Genomic DNA, 6,917 nt, shown 5'->3' on the forward strand with positions numbered 1-6,917 from the left:
GGCAGCAGTAGAGGATGAGTCCAGGTTGATGGTCAAGGGTTGATGGAACAAAAATGGCCTTGAATGCCAAGTTAAGGAGTTCTTATCCTATAGACCTTGGAAAGCCATGGAAAGATTTTTTTTTTTTAAGATTTTTTTTTTATTTATTTGACAGAGAGAGACACAGCGAGAGAGGGAACACAAGCAGCAGGAGAGGGAGAGGGAGAAGCAGACCCCCTGCGGAGCAGGGAGCCCGATGCAGGGCTCGATCCCAGGACCCTGGGATCATGACCTGAGCCGAAGGCAGACGCTTAACGACTGAGCCACCCAGGCGCCCCCATGGAAAGATTTTTAAACGAGGAATGACATTTGAGTGTGTTTTTATCTAAGTTATCAATGAAAGTAAATATTTAAAAGTGAAAATTTAATATTATTTTTCATATATGCTACTGGAAAAGTTTTTTTTTTATTATGTTATGTTAGTCACCATACATTACATCATTTGCTTTTGATGTAGTGTTCCATGATTCATTGTTTGAGTATAACACCCAGTGCTCCATGCGATACGTGCTCTCCTTAATACCCATCACTGGACTAATCCATTCCCCCACACCCGCCCCTCTAAAACCCTCAGTTTGTTTCTCAGAGTCCACAGTCTGTCATGGTTCATCTCCCCCTCTGATTCCCCCCCCTTCATTTTTCCCTTCCTACGATCTTCTTCTTCTTCTTTTTTTTTTTAACATATAATGTATTATTTGTTTCAGAGGTACAGGTCTGTGGTTCCTCAATCTTACACAATTCACAACACTCACCATAGCACATCACCCAGCTCCCCCATTCCTCCCACCCCCCACCACTCCAGCAACCCTCAATTTGTTTCCTGAGATTAAGAGTCTCTTATGGTTTGTCTCCCTCTCTGGTTTCATCTTGTTTCATTTTGGAAAAGTTTTTTTTTTAAAGCATTTATAATTACATAATAAATTTAAAAGAAAAAACCAAATTGCAAATAATGAATGTAGTTTTTAACATTTTAAAAAGATTTTATATATTCGTTTATTTTAGAGAGAGTGCATGAGTGGGGGGAGAAGCAGAGGGAGAGGGAGAGAGAGACTCTCAAGCAGACTCCACCCTGAGCACGGAGCCTGACATGGGGTTCCACCTCATGACCCTAAGATCATGACTTGAGCCAAAATTAAGAGTTGGATGCTTAACCGACTAAGCCACCCAGGTACCCCTGAATGTAATTCTTTAATTAAATTTTTTATTTTGAGATAATTTTAGATTCACATGCAATTATAAAAAATAATATAGAGACATCCCATGTACCCTTTACCCAGTTTCCTCCAATGGTACTATCTCATAAGACTATGGCACAATTTCACAACCAGGATATTAACATTGATACAGTTAAACATTTCCATCACTACAAGAATCCCTCATGTTGACCTTTAATAACCATATACTTCTCCCCCATTCACTCCTTAATCCCTGGAAATTTATTGTTGTTTTCCTTTTTTGGATGGTGCTTTGGATGTCTAGTCTAAGAATTCTTTGCCTAGCACTAGATCCAGTTAAAAAATGGGCAAAGGACCTAAATAGACATTTTTCCAAAGAAGGCATTGGGATGGTCAACAGATACATGAAAAGATGCTCAAGATCACTAATCCTCAGGGAAATGCAAATCAAAACTGCAGTGATATTATCACCTCACTCCAGTCACGATGGCTAATGTTAAAAAGATGAGAAGTAACTAGTGTTGGCCAGGAGAAAAAGGAACCCTAGTGCACTGTTGGTGGGAATGCAAATTAGTGCAACCACTGTGGAAAACAGTACAGAAATTCCTTAAAACATTAAAAATAGAAATACCATATGATCCAGTAATTCCACTACTGGGTATTTACCCAAAGAAAACAAAAACACTAATTCAAAGGCACATACATGCACCCTATGTTTATTGTAACATTATTTACAACTGCCAAAATATGGAAGCAACCCAAGTGTCCATCGATAGATGAATGGATAAAGAAGATGTGGTATATATATACAGTGGAATATTACTCAGCTATAAAAAGAAAAAAAAAGAATGAGATCTTGCCATTTGCAGCAACATGGATGGACCTAGACAGTGTGAACTGAGTGAAGTAAGTCAGATGGAGAAAGATGAATCGATCATCTACATTTAGTATGGTTATTTATAGGTTGAAGTCTTTTTTGTTTTCTCACTCTTCTCTGTTTTTCTTGTTTTTCTGTTTTCTTTTTCCTGCCTTCCTGTGGGTTATGTGAATGTATTTTAGAATTCCATTTTGATTTTATTTCTTTGTGGATATCTTCTCTTTTTATATACTTTTATATTTTTATTTACTTTATGCATGTTTGTAATTGCTCACTGCAGCACCTTATCATGGCTGTGCCTTAAAGTCTTTGTCGAGTAGCTCTACCAGCTCTTTCATCTGAATGTTGGTTTTGTTATTTGTCTTTTATCAGTTTGAGATCTTCCTGGTTGTTGATACGATAAATGATTTTCAGTTGAAACTTGAACATTTTCCTGTTATGTTCTGAGATTCTAGATTTTATTTAAACCTGTTTATGCTGGCTTTTTAGGGGAGCCATCACATCGTGACTATAAGGTGGAGGTAGAAGTCTAGCTTCCCCACCTATCCTTTGTGGACAATTGACCTCCGAGGGGCCTACTCTTTGTTACTACCAGGTGGAGGTGGGAGTTCCAGCCTCTACAGACTCTACAGTTAGGGTGGATTTGTTACTACTGGGTGCTGGTCAAAGTCCTGACTCTCCACTAGGCCTTTCAGAGGGGAAGAAGAAGGGCTTCTTGTTTCTGTTGGAGGGGGGTGGAAGTCCAGGCTCTCAGCGTGAACTCTGTGGACACCATGGGGTGGGGGGAGTTCATTACTGGCCACTGAGGATGAGAGTCCAGGCACCATACTTGACTTTCTCTGACACCACCCAGTGTGTTGGGGGCGCCTCATTATGGTCTTGTGAAGGGAAAGTCTAGGCTCCCACTTGGACTTTTCTGGCATGGATGGGGCCGCAGATATTTGTAGAGTTTGGCTGGGTTAGAGTGGTGATAGTCTAACAAGTTTCCAGTCTGCTAGGCTGCTGCTTTCCTATTCCTTTGATGACAGAGAGGTGGTTTTTGTTGGGACTTGTTTTGTCTGCCTGTTGGTGCTTCTGAGTTGCTGGGTTGTTTAGCTCCAAGTCTGGAATTTATGAGGCAAAAAGAAAATCCAAGGCACTGACCACTGTCATTCCTTGGGTTCTGACGTCTCTAGCCAGTCTGCCTTCTCTTTGCCTTTCAGAGTCTTCTGATCTGTATTTTACATATAATATTCAGGGTTTTAGCTGTACATAATGGAAGGAATGGGCATGTCAAAGTATGTCTACTCTAGGTTCCCTGAAGAAATATCAAATGTAAATATTTTCAATAAAGTTGAATTTTAATTGGAATTTTTTGAAATGTAATTAAATATTTAAAAGTATTTTTACCAAAATAAAACAATGTATAGCTTTAATATTCAATATTCTTTTAGTTACCAGTAAAAATATTGGTTTCACGCTTCACTCATACACACAAATTTAAGGGTTATATGATTTGTTTAATATTGCAAAATGTTCCTCAGCTGCTACCTGCATCTGTTGCCAATACTGTGATCATTTGTGAATACATCTGGAACCTCAAATTAGAATACAAAGAGAAGGAAGATAAGAGACACCTGGTACTTACTAGGAAACAATCATGCGGTATGCAAGAAGTATTGCGTTTATACCAAGAAGAAGGATCTGACAGGTTAATTTGTCTCTTCTCTTACACCTAAATGCCTCTGTTCCTCAACTTCTCCCCCTGGGTCAGTGTCTGCAGGATGAAACCCACAAACCTTCATGGCATTCAGATGCAGCTGCCTTTTGTTTGGAGGACAGGGGCAAGAGATGTGAAATATTTCCTTGGGGCTGAAGGGTGCTAGAAAGAAGAGTAGATGTTTGGGATTGTGGGTTGCTCCATGTCTGTCCCAAGCACTAGATCCCAAGTGCCGGAGGCATTCATGTGATCTTCCTAAGCGTGTGTGTGCGTGTGTGTGTGTGTGTGTGTGCGCGCGCGCTGTGAGGTGTGGGAGCCCCCTTAGCACACAGGTCCAGGCCAGGGGCCCCCTTGCTTGGAACCTAAGGGCAGTATTGTCTTCCATTGGGCAAGTTCAGTGAAGCCTTTTCAGCTTTGTGTCACTCTCTCAGGGCCTTCTGTCTCATCTGTTTCCTTATAATCTAGTGTAAAACTATTAACAATGTAAATGAGGCAAAACTAAACATTTCCACATTCAACTGAGAATTAATATGAGGTAAACACAGATCAGGCGATGGTGAGCACTCTGTAGTTGATGGTACCATTTTAATGGTACCACACCACTGTGCCTCTTCAGACACACACCGTGTGGGCAGAAAGGGCTATTTCTCTGTCTGAATTATGGGGGGAAAGAGCTGATTTTTTTTTTTATGGTCAATTTCATTTTTTCTAACAAGAGTCAAATACTTGATATGATAATTAAAAATACATCAAGCCATCCAGAACAGTAGCAGTTGTGTGTTTGGTTAGATGGCAGGATAATTGCCAACCCTTATCTTCAATTTTCAGACTTAAATCTCTTTCCCATTTAGTTTTAATTGGCTCTAGGCTTCCATCCACCCTTAACTTTGGGCTCATTTGTTGCAGTTGTTTTATCTGAGCGAAGTTGCTCTGCAATGAATACAATAAATCTATGTATCTGCTTCATCTTTGTTTTTATGGTTAACATTTAAGATTATAAAACCAGACTCTTCAAAATGTGAAATACAGAAGTAAACATCTCCGTTTCAGAATTACTTTGTGGATATCTGTGAAAAGGCATTAGCTGTTAGGTATCAGCTTATTGAATCCCATCTTTAAAAACTCTCCATAAAAAAACAACAATTTGTATTTTTATTTTCCCTGCTCCTTAACTCCTGCTGATTTTTTTTAAACAACTCTCAGAGCAACGATTTTTGAAAAGGTATGTCTTTTCATAATGATTTCTCCTCTTTCCCTAACTGCTAATTAAATAGTGACCTGGTTTGAGGTGACGTTAGCCCCTCAGCCTGCATTGTTGATACAGATCTCGGTCTTGTTCACAGGCTACCTGAGATGGTTAAAACATTTTGGGGGGGTAATATCTTATTAAAGTTATAAACCCTGTCTGCCGAAGAATGCACGTGGCTGCATACAGTTTTAGGGGCTTCATGGACAATCTGTAGTTGTGCCTGGCTTCCTAAGGCTCTCCTAGCACCCAAGGTAGGCCCCTTGGCTTATGCCACATAGGCGTCTGCAGTGGTTATGACGTGGTAACGTCAAGACATTACTTACATTATTTATAAGCGCTGTGTGCTGGTGCTGTTGGGGCAGGCAGTGGAGTTCCAAGGTGGCAGAGTCTATTTATTTAGCCATGAATGGGACTGGAGGCTTGGGCCTCAAGGACAGGAGGCAGAGAATGCTACAAATTAGGAAGTGACCTTATAAAGGGAAATAGAAGTCCTCTCCTTTGCTTGCTGAAGAATTGGAATTAAAATAATGATTTTCATGGCGAGACAAAGAAAAAAGATCACCACTTAAAGCAAGTGTCTGCAAGAACTGGCATTTCTAAAGGAGCCAGCGAGTTTCAGGTCCCTGGCGCACCCAGATGGGCTCTGGATGTGTCGAGCCCAGGAGGGAGCCACCCTGCTCTGAGGGAGGAGTGGGAAGAATTCCTGGAGGAGAGAGGGCGAGAGAGGCCTTGGTGCTGCCCACGAAGGCAGGGCCGGTGAGAAATCCCTAGAGAATGTTCCAAAAACGGGCCATCTAGTATCAGATGGGAGGTTGCTTGCTGAACCGTGAGCAAATGTAACCCATCCCTCGTGACCTACAAGCCATCAGTAAAAATTCGGCTAATGTGCAATGCTTGTAAAAATAATTGCTTTTAGGCAAGAGGATAAGGTTGGGCAAAGAAGGTGCAGAATTATGGAGAGCGGAGAACGAGAATTCAGGGACAGCAGGAAATTGGAGCCAGAGGTGAGCGAGGAGAATAGAGATTCCCTTGCAATTTGCAGAGATCTCAAGGCACGTATTAGATTTCCCCCAGGATATAAAATGGGGGTTTGATTCAGACAGATGTATATTTTAAGGAGCATGGTGACCCTGCTCACCTCTGAGCCAAGGTCATTCGTCTAGTGTTTCCCTTTCTGGAGCGCCTTTATATTCATTGGCATTGTTTGTGCTCTTCAGGGCTGGGGAGGGAGGGTGGAGGGAGGGGTGGGGGACACAAGGCATTTGCAGGGCTGGCAGGTGCAGGCTTCTGTCCGATTGCTTTGTGCGACTGGCAAGTGCCCAAGGACAGACAGAGTCACTGAGGGGGTGCAAGAGCTCTTTTTGTAAACGTGATGGGTGGGAGTGGTTACTGTAACCCTGAGAGTCAAAGCAAGATTTTGGCGGGGCCTGATAATTTGAGAAGCATATGCAAAGCTTCAATACAGTGTTCCCCTTGCAGTCTTATCGGGTTCCCTGGTGGACAGCCCTGAGGCCCAGAGCCGTCACTCTACTCTTTCCTGAGAGACAGGTCCCCCAAGAACAGGCTGACCTGAGCTGCCCCGGTCTGTTGTGGTGGGGTAGGGGGTGGGGGCAGATCAGGCTGTGGTCCCTCCTTTCTTTCCTCCATTGCTGGCCCCACACAGTCAGGCCCTGGGAAACATTTGGTCTGCCGGCTTGTGCTGCATCACGTGAAAATGGAACGAGTATACCCACCTCCCCTGCTTATTAGTGTGCCTCATACCTGTCTTGCCTCTGTGCCCGAATTCCTTCCTAAGGAAACCTTTAGGGCTCACTGAATGGACTCAGTGGGAAGGGGAGGGGGGATGGGGGATGGAGGGGATAGAGGGGAAGGGGGAGG

This window comes from Leptonychotes weddellii, chromosome 6, assembly GCF_054177405.1.
Source record: "Leptonychotes weddellii isolate Sample4059 chromosome 6, ASM5417740v2, whole genome shotgun sequence".
Lineage (NCBI taxonomy): Eukaryota > Metazoa > Chordata > Mammalia > Carnivora > Phocidae > Leptonychotes > Leptonychotes weddellii.